Genomic DNA, 15,896 nt, shown 5'->3' with positions numbered 1-15,896 from the left:
TGTATTTTTATCATCCATGTGTTGGATGAAGCGGGGAGCTGCCAGATAGCTTCTTTTCGACAGCTTGGAGTTACTGTTGGGAGCAGATCCATGTATGGAAGCGAAAGCCGAAAGGCACAGATAAGCAGAGAGCCAGCTATGCAAACCATGTTTAGAGACACTTAAAGGACAAGCATCCCAGGTCCCTTCTTTCTGGTAAATTTGGAGAAGCCATCACACCGGGTCTTTTTTCACATCCAGCCCATGCGGACCCCGCAGCCAGGCTTGCCGGAGAGGTAGGTGCAGGGCTTTGTGATGAAAGTTATCTGAAGGAGCATTCGTGAATATTCCCTCCTAAGCTCTTGATGTCCCTTAAGGGAAGCTGCCAGATAATATTTTTTGAGGGGGAGGGGAGAGAGGGCAGGGTGCAGAAAAAGAAAAGGAGGAAAGATTTGGGTTGGGGTTCGTGACTAAGGAATTTAACATGAGACGGGGCAGCTTGGTTACAGAGGGAAAGTGACAGCACAGAATCGTTGCCAAATATAATCCCTTTGTCCAGGGTCACTTACCGTTCAGAATTTTTGTGGCTATGAATGTCCCTCGATGTTGCCAGCACCTTTGGAATGGGCCACAGCTTCCAGTGGGTTCTGATAGTGTGTATTTTAAAGTGGGGGAGGTAGAATTTGCCTCTTTCTTCTCTAGCTCCTCCAAAGCCAGCACAAACTCCTGGGTGGCTGGTTCTTCCTTAGACATACGAGAAGCTGCTTGTAAACGACATTATTATTTTTGGCAGCTGAAGTCATTTTTGTAGTGTTTCTCAGCAGATCGGAGGTTGATTACATCCTGTTCAAAGATCCTTGGGTTTCTTTCACAAACATGGGGTCTTACGCAAGTTGAAATTGCTGAAACCAGCTGTAGGCACTGGACTTTCAGTACCTTTCCCATTTTCTTGCTTCCTTGTTTTGTCAATGACTGAGCACTTGGGAAGCTGAGGAGAAAATTTTGCAGCGGTTATCATAGTTCTGTTGTCAGGGATGTTTTGGCAATAGCAGATTGTGGCAGAGTAACAGAAGCTGCATGTCGCAGGGGTCTGAAGGAGAAGTATGAGTAGGAAGGCAAGAACAACACCAGGATCTGTCTGCCTCTCCTCTGTTTTCTGGAATACTGGTTAAGCTAGCCAAATCAGATCCATTACACTTGAAATGCTACTCCAGTTCATCACCATATTGTAATAATTAGATAATTAGAGCAGATCTTTTAAAATTGTAAGCAAAATCTGGGAACACCTGCAAATACAAAAATCCAGGGGAAAATATTACAAGTCATATCTATGAAATGTGTGTGTGTTTCCAAGATTTAATTAAAATATGTTTTACACAAGATAATGGAATTTAAATTCAAGATTTCTCTTGTTGAGAATACTGTGTCTATATTTCAAGTAGTATTTGAACCAACTATTCATTTAACTAAAAGTTCTCAATCTTTTGCTAGAGCATGAGTGGGGGAAAAGAAAGAAAAATTGAATGTGATTTTTCCTTCCATGATGACAAAACATGACATGGAAAATGGTGAATAAACAACTGTAAGAAAGTAATAAAATGTTTGTAATACTGACCTACAAGATGTTTATTGGGTAAATTAGATAGCTGGGAAAGGCAATTCACTTAAGGGATATACATGAAATCACTTTAGTTATGTGGTGGTTTCCTTCAAGATGCAATGTGCCATTGTACCAAAAAAGTGTCAGGGGGAAAAAACACACATAGTTCTATTTTCATCATAATACATTATTACTAAAATAATAAAATATGGATGTTTTTCTCAAAATATTCCTTTTCCTTTCTAGTCTATTTACACCAACAACACATTACATTAATAACACATTTGCACTTAACCTTTCCACATCTCTAAAATAGGCTATTCTACTTTACTTAAAAATACTTATTCCGTATCTGAGAGATAGAGAAAGAGTAAGCTATGCCTTCTTTTTTAAAAAAAACAAACCAACAGAGACAAGCTATTATAACGTTAGCAAAAGTGGAACAAGCCTAACAAAAGGGTGGTTTGAAAATACTTCATTCAACACTATATACCAACCAGCATTCCAAAAGGAAAAGCACAGCATGATTTTGGCAATTTCCAATACATAAAAGATTATTTTAAATGATGTCACTAGTATTTGTGACTAGATGCAATGCGCATATGACATCATAGAGCATTTTCTCATTTGCTTGCTGCCAAGAACATTTCAAGTGTGTACGCCTCATGAGAAATCTGTTCCTGTTTTTCTTTAGCAAAAATGTTTCATAAGCATCATAAAAGAAACAGTGACTTATTGATATTTTTTTAGATACAGTTTGTCAACATGTATAGAAAAAAAGGTGACAATCAAGCTAGTTGACCTTTCAACTTAGGACTTCTTAAGCATTCAGTTATGACTATACATGTAGAAAATCTAGAAGATAGCATATTTTGATAAGAGAATTGGAAATAGTGACAGTCTCATGTGATGACTTGAATGTACTATCTGTGCTACAGTTAGCTGAGAATGAAGCAAATTCATGGTGGTTAAGAATGATAGAGAAGTTTAAAATTTATCCTAAGACCATAGAGTACAAACGGAAGGCTTCTGTCTATATAATAGGACCAGTCCTGGGCCTGGTCAGTAAGCAGGAGGAGCAAGTATTTTTAGGGACTTTGATGTGAAACAATATCCCTGAATATTGGGGGAGAAATTTATATGAAAAATAAGAGTAGAGATTTACTCTCCCAGAGGTATGAAAAAGTTTAGCCCACAGGAAAGGTCATTAAGTTTCAATGATAGCTTTGGTTACTCTTTTTTAAAAAAATACCTTTGGGAATTTTAAGTAAAATGAATTTTACTCAGGTGTTTACAAACTGTGGAACACTCAGACAAACCATTGAAGATTTTTAAGAATTTTAAAAATAACAAAAGGCATGAGACTAGGATACTGTACAGGTGAGGACTTTGAAAGCCAGAGAGGCTACTACTGTCTCTAAGGTCGCTCATTGGAAAGTAAAGCTTCCCAACAATCCAGATCACATGATGGTTTTCTGCTCAGAACTGATCTCACATGCTGTACCTCTTCCAATTTCTCAATGTTAAAGTAACATGATATTTTCATGTCACGGCAAGTTATTAGAAAAAACTTTCATGGCAGAAAAAATTTTGAAGTAGTTTTAAGGTGTATAAAGGGGGACAAATTTCCATGGCACTTAGTGCTGCTGAGGATAAAAGGGAAGTTCTTGTCCTATTGACTTCTTCCCCTGAGATTAGCCACGTTCTAAACTCTAACTGCACATTAGAATCATTTAGGGTGAGTGATGTCCACACCACACTCCAATGGACTAAATATGCTGATAGTGTCCAGGCAAGGCAGTTACTTTTTTCAATATACCCCATGCTATTGGGGGTATTATTATCCCAGTGGTGAAAATAACATATATCTTATAGGTCAAGTGTCTATATTATTGGTAATTGGAACATTTTTTAGCATAATAATTACTCTGGATCAATAGCAATTGTCCCAGGCAACCTGGGACATATGCTTGCCCTACTTAAAGAGCTGTTTTCAAGAATACATGAGTACTTTGTAGGTGTTCAAAGAAAAGCAGCTAAAATTAATAGCTAAAAAACTCATCAAATACTAGATTTATAACATATTAATGGGCTATAGACTATAATTTTATGAAAGAATAAACTAGGGATTACTGTATTAAATCCAGGTAAGTTGATTCCTTACTGAAGGAGTTCTTGGAGTTTTTAATAAGCTAATCTGCCTTAAGAATATCTAAGCATTGTTTATGATCTGCAGTGTTTCATAGATTTTAGTTTTTCAAGGAGATAATATCTGATGGCTTCAGCCTTCCAATGAACTCAATATGGGGAGTAATGAAAAGCATGGTTCAGGGATAGAGTGGAATAGGTGATGAATGTGATTCCAGGATGTTATTCAGAAATTTAAGTTAGATTGCTGGGTGATAACTCAGTGGTGTGGGGAATTTCAAACCACAATTTAGAAACAGTGTCACCTTGATTTAGCTGCTTCCTAAATGTCAAGGTTGTTCTGATCTCCTTGAGAGACAAAGAAGCCTTTTCCTGTTTTTCCAAGAAAATCTAATATTTACTTTGTTTTTGTGGTTCTATGGACTTCAGTTTATGCTAGGAATTTTAAAAAGTAGTTTCTTGGTGGCCTCTCCTTCTCCTCCAGTAAAGAGTTGGGATCAGAGTCAAGGACAGTAGGTCAGAAAACAAAACAAAAAAACAGATTCTGAATTGCCATTGACGCAGAAGCCAGGAACATGTATGGAGAAGGAAAACTAAAGTATGTGACATATGAAGGCAAGAAGATGAGCTCAGAAATGAAAGGAATAACTAACCTTGTCAGAAACTTGTCTTGGGTCCTAGGGTGGAGGCAATTGCTGGCAGCTGACTTCCCATATACTCTGATGGGAGTTGTGTGGGCAAGCCAGCAACCAGAACACTTGGGAAATTTCACCAACTTCTAGACATTGGCCTACAAATGATCCGTAAAAATGTTAAAGCTGCTTAAAGAATACCTCTTTAAATATATTCTTTTACCTAATATTTCCTTGGTGGGGTGGTGGATTACCTTCTATGCTCCAAAACTACTACTAATAATGATAGCTAACACATAAAGCAATATCTATGTGCCAGGCACTTTTCTCCATGTTTTTACATATGTTAACTCATTAAATATTGGCAATAACCGTATTGGCTAGATCCTCAGATGAGAAAAATGAGGCTGAGAGGGACTAAGTCAATCTGCCCGAGGTCACACAGCTCTTAAATAGGAGAACTAGGCAAATCTGGCTCTAAAGTCAGTTATGACCCACTCTACCATGGGCAAATGCATCACACACATTAACTGAGAAAGGTAACTTCTCTGATCTAGTTACGATAGTTCTAGTCTTTATGATCCTATAGAACATAATTCTTTTTTATTACATTTATTGGGTCAACATTGGTTAATAAGATCATATAGGTTTCAAATGTATCTTTCTATGATACTTGATCTGTATAGTGCATTGTATGCCCACCACAAATCGTCTTCTGTCACCACATATTATTCCAAATGTCATCCCTTGAAGTCTCTGAAGACCAGCAATTACTGTATTTTTCTTAAACTTTCTCTATGACTCCAGTTCCTTTAGTGGTTTCTCTTATGACATGCATGCAAATTACCGCTACTTTAATGCCTAAAAACTCATCATTGAATGTGCACTGGTTTGTGTACTTTATTATTTAATTAGTTGATGTATTGAGGGGGATTGAGAGTCAAAAGTCAGCCAAGAAGTACTTTGCAAGTAATTTTGAGGGCACCAGGTGCAGGACCTGGAGACCCAACACTACTAAATGTCATCTTTTAAGTTCTTTGTGGATCCCAAATGTCACCCAGCCTGTTTTCATTATTCAGCTTTGATATCTAATGTGAATGTAGTGAGCACGGCTTTTATATCTTCTTCCAATTCTCTGACAAAGTATTCGGCCAAAGCCAAAGACAGTACCAGGCAGAACACCTCTCACATTTTATCCATCCAAGTCAGTAATCTTTGAGCACAGTTGTTTAGTAAGGATTCTATTTCATTTCAGTCAGTTCGTTTTTCTCCATTTGGTACAAAGCACCTTTGTGTAGTTATGCAAAATATCCTGATGATGGTCAGAACTCATGTGCCAATAGCATTTCTCTGTTGGGCTAGTTTAAGATCCCTTAATGTTATGAGGTTAGGCTGATTTGACTTTGAACACTGACCGTATATTTGCTTATTTACAATCTTATGTCTCCTCTTCCAAACTCCAAGGTTCCTCAAAAACTACTGGTTTGTTCAGCACTCTTTTTAAAGATGTTTTCATACATTAGAATGTAATTTATTTATGCAAAGCATCTGAACAAATTTAGAGAAGCTAAATACTGTTTTACCATCACTTTTACTTTTGACTTTGGTTCCCCATTACTAATGTTTACATCCAACTCTCTGTTCAATCCATTTTTGCAGTTCCCCTGACTCATACTTAGTACGTTCAAATTTAAACTCATCATTTTACTAGCCACCTGACCAACTTTTTTGGTTTACCTAACTCTTTGTTTAACCTTAATGCAAAAAGGCAGTTTAGACTTTTTTTCCCTTGACTTGTTGTCTCCCCACAACAAATAAATCCTGAAATACTATAATCATACCTCCTGAAAGTCTTTCATATCTGTTACCACTGCCTTTTATAAATTACTATATGAGTGATTGCAATAGCATGATAAAACATGGCCTTCCACCAACTGTTCTTCACTCTTTTGCCAAAGTAATCTTGCTAATACACAATTTTGATCAGGCGTACTCATCTGTAAAATCTTTTAATAAATCCCTATAACTTTCAGGATAAAATCCTAAATCATTAGCTTATTACCAGAGACCCTTGAAATTGTAGCCCTGCCTATGCCCCTAAGCTTGTCCCTCTCTATTTCCCAATATACATTCTTTGTCCCAACTCTATGAAACTATTTATGATTCACTACAGAAGTCAAGAGTGACTCAGATCTCCTTTTTCTTACGTGATCATTACCTTCTTTCGTGTTTTTGTTCTCTTTTCACAAATGCTACTGCTATTGTAAGACTCAATGTAAGAACCATTCTCTCTGTGACACTCTCCTTCCCATAATCCAATTCTGATTTGTAGTCTCCTTTATGCTCCTACAGCACCCTGTACACATCTTCATGATACTACCTAGTACTGTCAACATGTGTTTTTCTGCCTCCTCTATAGATGCTAAGCAATTTGGGGGTCATGAACTTATCTTACTTATCCTGATATATGAATGGTTTGGCATAGTGTCTGACATACAGTGGGTGTAGTCCATAAGTGTTTATTGAGTAGCAAAATGAATGAGTCAAAACAATTCTCATTGGATGAAGAACTAGAAGAAAATGTACTTTAAGGGGTTATGTTTTCCTTTTGTCTCCCACATGCCCCAAGCAGGGGTTGGGACATCTATCCCTTCCTCCTTTAGCTCCAAACTGTTAAGACACTTTTAAGAATCCTATTTGTCCTTTACATTCTAAGGTCCACCTGACTAATTTATAAACAGATTTTTGTAACACTACTCACTCCCAAGTTGAAAAATGTGTGGGCTCTGGGGATTGATTAACTCCATAATACACAGTCTATTTATTGTAAGGTTATCCAGACTCACCAATCTCAAAAGCTGTCAACCTCACCAGACTCAAAGTGAGAGGACTTGCACAGAAGAGGGTAATTGGAATCTTTCTCTTTTGGTAAAATACTCTCTTTTTAATTATTTTACCTTTCAATATTCACAAATATTCTGAGAATAACTTTTTTTAAAATCAAACACTGGGTTATCTGGTTTTAAAGGGGGAAAACAGCACGTGGTGATAGCACGAAGCTTCTATTAGCATTTTTAGCAACATTATCCAGATCTTGACTCAACTGTTCAAAATACTTGCCATAAAGCAGTATTTTCTCTCTTCACATAGTTCTGAAATCCTTTTGGATATTACTTTTAGAAACTTTATCTTAATCACACAATACCACACACCACTAGTGTCATGCCTCTCTTTCTATCTATAAGCTTGTCTCATTTTACCAGTGTATACAAGCGAATATGCCAAGTATACCTAGTCAAGTAATCTGTTTATTTAGAGCAATATGGAATGCCACTTAGAAAACATCTAAAAATTTTAATGGATTCTAAAACCTGACTTAGGCTTTGTATTAGTCCATTTATTAGAATCAAAGTGTTCCCAACCAGTGAGAATAAGATGATCATGAGTAAGGGTTGGGTGCCTCACAATTGCGGAAAGAATTTTTCCAAAGCTCTTCAAATGTAGTCCCTGAATGAGTCTGCTTTTATTTAGGAAAAAAGAAAAAGATAAATCATACTATTTGAGAAACGAATAACTTCTGGCATCTAAAAACTGAATAATCAATCACTGAGAGTTCTTTGTGGCAAAGACTAACCCTGTTAACAAAGGAGGTATGTCTTTCAACAAGCACCAGTTTCAATGTGTAGAGACAAAAAGGTAAACAACTACACTCAAAATCCTAAGTCTTGGCTCCAAGTTCCAATTCTGTCACAAAGCAAATAGTTAGCAAGTCACTAATCTTCTCCAGACCTCTGTTTCCTCTGAGGAAGTTGTATTTCATAACCCTGGAATGCCTTCTTGCTATAAAGTTCATGGTCAAAAGTTGCGTGAGACAATGGAGTAACAGACTTATAAGGAGGTTCTCATTGTACATGTTGGCTTTTCAATCACTAACTGATACATCTGTGATTTGTTCCTACACCCACTCTTTGTTCTTGATATTGCTTATCATTTTACATAAGTTGTCCTAATCATTGTCATCTGATGCAGAAATAAGGAAGCATCATCAAAAAAGAAATAAAAACACACTTTAAGAGTTTGTCCTGAACTCGGGCCCTTTTCTGTTCCCCTACACAGTGAATATGAAATATGTTGACCTCCGATGATGCTTTACTTTCAGGCATAGAGAGAATAATAAGTATTGTAAGCAGACATGCCAAAATTTGAATGTACGTCCATCTGACACTAAAATCTATGCTCTGACCATGATATGTTGTAACTTGGATACTCATCACGCAAATTGGCAGCTTTTATTATCATGAACGCTAAGAGAAAGCTTGTCTATGAAAAATCATAAAATTGTGTATCAACTGATATATAACTTTTCTTTTTTTTAAAAAAAATCTTTATTGTTCAGATTATTACAATTGTTCCTCTTTTTCCCCCCTTAGCTACCCTCCACCCGGTTCCCACCCCACCCTCTGCCCTTACTCCTTCCCTCACTGTCCTCATCCATAGGTGTACGATTTTTGTCCAGTCTCTTCCCACACCCCCCACATCCCTTTCCTCCAGAGAATTGTCAGTCCACTCCGTTTCTATGCCCCTGATTCTATTATATTCACCAGTTTATTCTGTTCATCAGATTTTTTATTCACTTGATTTTTAGATTCACTTGTTGATAGATATGTATTTGTTGTTCATAATTTTTATCTTTACCATTTTCTTCTTCTTCTTCTTAAAAAATACCTTTCAGCATTTCATATAATACTGGTTTGGCCGTGATGAACTCCTTTAGCTTTTTCTTATCTGTGAAGCTCTTTATATGACCTTCAATTCTGAATGATAGCTTTCCTGGGTAGAGTAATCTTGGTTGTAGGTTCTTGCTATTCATCACTTTGAATATTTCTTGCCACTCCCGTCTGGCCTGCATACTTTGTGTTGAGAAATCAGCTGACAATTGTATGGGTGCTCCCTTATAGGTAACTAACTGTTTTTCTCTTGCTGCTTTTAAGATTCTCTCTTTGTCTTTTGCTCTTGGCATTTTAATTATGACGTGTCTTGGTGTGGTCCTCTTTGGATTCCTTTGTTTGGGGTTCTCTGCGTTTCCTGGACTTGTAAGTCTATTTCTTTCACCAGGTGGGGGAAGTTTTCTGTTGTTATTTCTTCAAATAGGTTTTCAGTATCTTGCTCTCTCTCTCTTCTTCTGGCACCCCCATAATTCGGATGTTGGTATGCTTGAAGTTGTCCCAGAGGCTCCTTACACTATCTTCATATTTTTGGATTCTTTTTGCTTTTTGCTTTTCTGGTTGAGTGTTTTTTTACTTCTTTGTATTTCAAATCTTTGACTTGATTCTTGCTATCCTCTAGTCTGCTGTTGGATCTCTGTATATTATTTTTTATTTCAGTCAGTGTATGTTTAATTTCTAGTTGGTCCTTTTTCATATCCTTGAGGGTCTCGCTAAATTTATCAGCCTTTTCTAGAAAATTCTTGAAAAACCTTATAACCGTGGTTTTGAACTCTATATCCAGTCATTTGCTTTCCTCCATTTCTTTCATTTGTGACCTGTTTCTTTGTCTCCACATTTTGGCTGCTTCCCTGAGTTGATAGAGTGGCTTTGTATGCTAGGTGTCCTATAGGGCCCAGTGGCTCAGCCTCCCCAGTTACCTGAGGTGGACACTCTTGGTGCACCCCTTTGTGGGCTGTGTGCACGGTCTTGTTGTGGTTAAGCCTTGATTGTTGTTCGTATCACTGGGAGGAATTGACCTCCAGGCCAATTGGCTGTGAGGATCAGCTGTGTCTACTCTGGGAGAACTTCTGTGCTGGAGACACCCTTATGAGACAAGACTTGCAAAAGCCTCTGTGCTCAGCTTGGATGGGGCAGAGTCTCAGGATGGAGCAGACAGCAATGGCTTCTCGTCAGCCCTGCCCTAAGAGACCCCTGTGTCTCAATGTCCCGTGGTAATCACTGCAAGCACCTCTGAGAGAAAGCCGCCCTCAAGTTTCTCCTGCTGCCAGACAGTCCAGTTTCTCCCTGAATGAGTCTGGGTCGCCAGAGTCTCGCCCGGAACTGGAGTTCAGAGCCATGGGAGCTTTTGTCTCCCTCCCGGTTGAGAAAGCCAGCCGCGTACTCAGTTGCCAGCTCTCTCCACGCACACACCTCAGTACCTCTGCCTTCTGCAGCTCCTCTGAGTCTCAGTGTGCTTTTCTCTTTCCTTCTAGTTGTAGAATTTCCACTCAGCCAGCCTTCCTGTGGTTCTGGATGATGTCCGTTTTGTCTTTTAGTTGTAGTTTTGAAATTGTTGTGCGAGGCAGCAGTTTAGGTGTTTACCTATGCCGCCATCTTGGTTTCTCTCTGATATATAACTTTTCAACTGTATACAAAATTCACACATCTAAACAGAATACAAAATTCACAAATCTAATATCAGACTTTCAGTCATACTCCCAGCAGTATTATGTTTCACTTCAATTTTAGATTCAGTTCTTCATTTGTAATTGAATGATAATAATATGATAATAATATAGACTTGACTGGTTTGGGGGAGGAGTGGCCAAATGAAATAACTGATGATAGAGCATAAAAACATGATACATGACAAACAGTTCCCCTTTATCCCCCCTTTTTTAACCTCTATATTTTCCTTAAAAAAATAAAAAACACAGCTGAGATCACCCAGGCCAGAGCAGCTCTGCCAATGCCTGACACAAATTACATTCATGAATGAATGACATGAAGTTTTCCAAACACCAGCCAAAGAGAAGATAAAACTAAGTAATCTCTAGGTCCTACTTGGCTTTATATATTATATTAATGATTTATTTAACCTCAAAAGCAATTTCTTATGTTTCTGTTTCCTCTTTGAAAAGTAAAGCTTATTTTAAAATGTTTTTCCAAAAAAACTATTGGATTGAGGACAAAAATGTCCAGGTCCCTAAAATAAATTACAGGCTAAATGGATGAGTCACCAAAAGGCAGTGGGATAGCTAGACATGTCAGATACTTTTGTTATTAGAATTTGGGCCAAGTGACTCAAATATTTTATTGTAGTGATTGCAAAGGCCTGTAGAGGGGAGAAGGCACTCACATTTTGGTAGATCAGGTCTGACCTTAAGTTTCTCAAAGCTGTAAAAAGGGGAAAAGTACCAAATGTTTAAAAAAAAAAGAAGTTGAGAGAAGGAGAATGAAAAATGAGAAAGCCCCATTAGAGAGACAGAACAGAGCTACTGACTGGTTGTCCATTGACAACAATAATATGGGAAAGATCGGTGTGTTTTGATGGAGGGAGAACTGGAGTCTAGGCTTGGTTCTCTGACTCTCAGTTCTGTGTTCTTAGTAAATTTATTTTCATTTTCTGAATCTAAGCTTCCTTGACCATAAAATAGGAGCTGGAATTGAATGATCAACAAAGGTCCCTCACAACTGTTAAATTTTATGCACGGGAAAAGCACAGATAATCTTATAAAATCTTAATCCTATTTTATGTTGGTTTGTCTTTGAGCCTTACAACTTGCAAAGAGAAATTCTATACAGGATGCAGCAAAAGTAGGTTTACATTTGTGAGTATGCGAAACACAGGGTTCATTCTTGTACTATTATTTATTAATTATTGTATTATGTTCTGTACAAACAACTTTTGCCCTGCCCTGTACTTTAACATTGTGCTTTTTATTTTCACATTCTTATACTGATGAAATGTAAATTTGGTAGGAACTATACTGAATGGCAGGCTTTTCAAGTCCCGATGTGAGAAAATATCCCTTACCAAGTCCTTATTGTTTCTTATTTGTAGATATTTTCGCCCTGTATCTAGTTTAATGCATATGTTACACTATAATATGATTAGTACTTTTGCCCATAAGTTCCAACCATATGTTAGTCATCATAACGTTTTACTGTGCTTTGTCATTTTTGCTTCTTTTCTATGATTTTATTAATACCTTGTGTTCAATGTCTTTATCAAACTGACATCAGATGTCTCCCATTTTGAGTTTTATTCTTAGACATCCCTAGTTATCTGAACAGTTAGTTGTGAATCCATACTCCTTCCCACTCTCAACAAACCATCTCAAAATATTACCATGTTATATTCACCTTTGCATCTTCAGTATTCACACAGAATTTTTTTTTATTTACTGAAGACTTATGAAGTACCAAAAAATATATATATATATACTCTTCTTTGTTTCCTCAACACTATTGGAATGCTAGGTATCTAGCAGATTCTAATCAGTCTGGAGTAAGTTAATATATTTGTGTTTATAAAAAGAAGCATAGTTTATACATTCCAAATATGAGTGACAGATTTAGAAAAAAAAACAATCAGGGAATATGAAAGGAATAAATGAAGATTCTAAAAGTTCACAACAAAATTATTCTGTACTTACTACATTCTGAAATGCTAAAGTCTTTGTTCAGATTCTGTATCTATAGTCAAAGGTTAACACAATAACAAGAAACCTATCTCTCCAGGCTTTCCAATGAGCCATATGTTTTAAAGTCAAACACATCGCATCTGCCCTTATAAATATGTGATTGCACATTGTAAGTGATGGATGATGTTGAAATAATGCATATTTTCCTTGGATATAAGTAAAATGTCCACACACACAATTTTGGCAGTTTCTTGGTGGAAGAAAATCTTATACATATTTAATGTTATCAAAGTTTTCATGAATATGCCTTGATAGGCAAAGGGAAAAACAATCTTCTGTTTGTTTTTAGCACATAGATAATGGCACAATGTAAAATGTTAGAAATGTCCCTCTTCTCCCAGCCCTTAGCAACCACTTTCTATTTCTTTCTACTTTTTTCTCATTTTTTTTTTAATCTCTCCTTTTCCCCAGTCTTTGGTGACCACCGTTCTACTCTGTGTTACAGTGAATTCAGTGGGGTTTATTTCTTCCAGTTTGATTAAGAAATAATTGACATACATCACGGTATAAGTTTAAGATATATGGCATAATGGTTTGACTTACATATATTGTGAAATGATTACCACAATAGATTCAGCTAACATCCATCATTTCATAAATATGCAATTAAAGGAAAGAAAAAATAAACAATTGTTTCTCCTTGTGATGAGAGGATTTCCTTTCTTAACAACTTTCCTATATGTCAGACAGCCATGTTAGCTATGGTCACCATGTACTTTACATCCTGGTAGTTACTTATTCTATAACTAGAAGTTTAATCTTTTGGCCACCTTCCTCTAAGTCCTCCTCCCCCTACCCTTTGCCACTGGTAACCACAAGTCTGATCTCTTCTTCTTTGAGTTTAGTTTTTTTTATTTGGGTTTTTTTGTTTGTTTGTTTTTTGTTTTTGAGATTCCACATGTAAGTGAGATTATGCAATTTTTTTTTCTGTGTCTGGCTTATTTCACTTAGCATAATATCCTTCAGTTTCATTCATGTTACTGCAAATTAGGCCTGGAAATGGATAATGGTGATGGTTGCACAAGAATATGAATATCCTTAATACCACTGAACTGTACACTTGAAATGGTTAAGATAGTAAGTTTCATGCCATGTGTATTTGACCACAATAAATAAATAAATAGATTTTTAAAAAAGAAGTGTATTATCAGGAGAAGGTGATTGAGTTTCCTCACTTCACATTGGGCTACACAATCTGAAAACTGGCTTTTTAATAAGGTGCTACTGTATTGGCTACTTGGAGATTTAGAGAAGTGTTTTATTGGCTAGAGTTTTGGGATTGTTCCTAAGGGAGAACTCTGCCAACACGTGCTCTGATTCTTGCCCTGTGCAAAGACTAACCCCACTGAAGGTTGCCAGGAAGCCATTTAACGGCTCTTGTTGGAGCTGAGGCTGAGAGTTAAGTTCCGCCTCTGTCTCAAGAGAGGGGCCTGGGTCTGCCCATTCTCTGCCCTCAGGCTGTCTTCTGTCCTCCGCCTTTCACCAAGCAGTGTCCTAACCCCAAAGTGAAACTGAATCTTCACCCCACTTCCCCTTCCAGAACTGTGCTGCAGTCCTCTTACCAGCAGAAGAGAAAGGCTGCTCTGGCATCTTAAAGGAGTCACGCTGAATGTCAGAAAAGTCAGGAGAGATTCCAGGTTGGTGAAAAGGCGCAGAACCATGACCTTGGGGAGAAAAGTTGCTCCTATTCTCCTCTGTCTGCTATGTATTAGGAGGACATTTCCCAATCTGCCCTGGTCGACATATCATGTTGACCGTAGCACAAACACTTTGGCACATATATATGTGTGTGTGTGTGTGTGTGTGTGTGTGTGTGTGTGTGTGTGTGTCTGTGTGTGTTTTCTACTTACAAGGCTCATGTGTTACTATTTAAGTCCAGCAAAATTTGAGGTAAATGATATCCTTGTTTTACAGATGGGAAAACTGAGCAGACAGACCTGATTTCTAATTCTGTTTCTATTGTAAAGTACTAGCAATGTGTTCCTTAGACGGTTTTTTTTTTTTTTCGTTCTCTAAGCTCCATGTCCTTTCTGTAAAACAATATTCTAATAACCCAGGAGGTTGATGCAACAGTTCCATGAGATGTTTGCAAAGCACTTAATGTTATGCCTGCCACAGAGTAAGCGCCCAGTCAATGACACTTACTATCATTGGAGTATTACTGTTTCTATCATTATGACTATCTTGTGGGATTCTAGCAGTCTTATCCTTCCAAACCCAACATTCTTCCTCTGTCACAGAGTATTGCAATCTCACATGGTATTGCAATCTACCTCCTGGCAGATGGACGGCTCAGTCTTAGAGCCCTGTGTATCCTCTTTCCCCCTTCTCTGAAATGTTACAGTGAGGGGTTCCTCTGTGGAGATATCGAGAATCCTAAGACATGAGCACAGTCCTGAAAAGTCTCAGTCAGGTGAAGAAATCAAACCACTATAGATAATGCCAAATGACACAAGGCAAGAACTCCTGTGGACTCAACTAACCATTAAAAATAAAGACGAAATGGGTGGGAGGAAAACAAAATGGGAATGAGGAGATTAATGGTTTAGTGCAAACATATTTGGTTTTCTTTTTCTCCTCCACCCCCCATCCCCCTACCCACCAATCTTTGGTCACTTAACAAAAAAACAAACAAACCACACAGTTGGTTTTGTTCAAAAGCACACTGTCATGTGAGACTTCCCTTTTGACAGTTAAAAGGGAACATGCTCATTCCTTCCACGTGCTGAACAGGCTCTCACAGAAAAACAGCAACCCCCAAAACTTAAGAACCGTGTTTCAAGAGAATTCGCCTGCACATTCACATCCTATGAAATGAGATGGCAAGAGTCACTCCTAAGAGCATTTTAGTGAACTCTGATCTCTTAAATTCTATCTCATGACAATTCCCTGGCATTTACAGTCTTCCACTAGCATCCTCTGTGAATTTTGTGGGAGAGGGGAGTGGAGGATTATGGATAAAAGGGACTGCACTTTCTTACAGTCTATTTCTATCCACAGAAGGTGTCCCTCTTGTGGTAACAGCAAAGGCTGGCCTGGCATCTCATCTAATCTTGTGGTATTTGACACATGTACAAAGACCTTTGGGTTTCTGTCTATTCACTCTTTAATAGCTCTTGCTTCT

At 37.6% G+C, this 15,896-nt stretch overlaps 1 protein-coding gene across 1 annotated transcript in view; it reads left to right on the top strand.

The window, feature by feature from the left end:
* Positions 1–208: 208 nt before the first annotated feature.
* SLC8A1 (solute carrier family 8 member A1) overlaps positions 209–15,896 on the top strand; it is a 354,154-nt gene continuing 338,466 nt past the window's right edge. The window contains exon 1 of the mRNA XM_079791812.1: positions 209–275. The gene's annotated coding sequence lies outside the window, so the exon portion shown is untranslated. The remainder of the gene's footprint in view (positions 276–15,896) is intronic.

The sequence above is a fragment of the Cnephaeus nilssonii genome (assembly GCF_951640355.1).
Source record: "Cnephaeus nilssonii genome assembly, chromosome: 15".
NCBI lineage: Eukaryota > Metazoa > Chordata > Mammalia > Chiroptera > Vespertilionidae > Cnephaeus > Cnephaeus nilssonii.
Note: the sequence above shows the minus strand (reverse complement) of the source record. Positions and strands in the feature narration are given on the sequence as shown.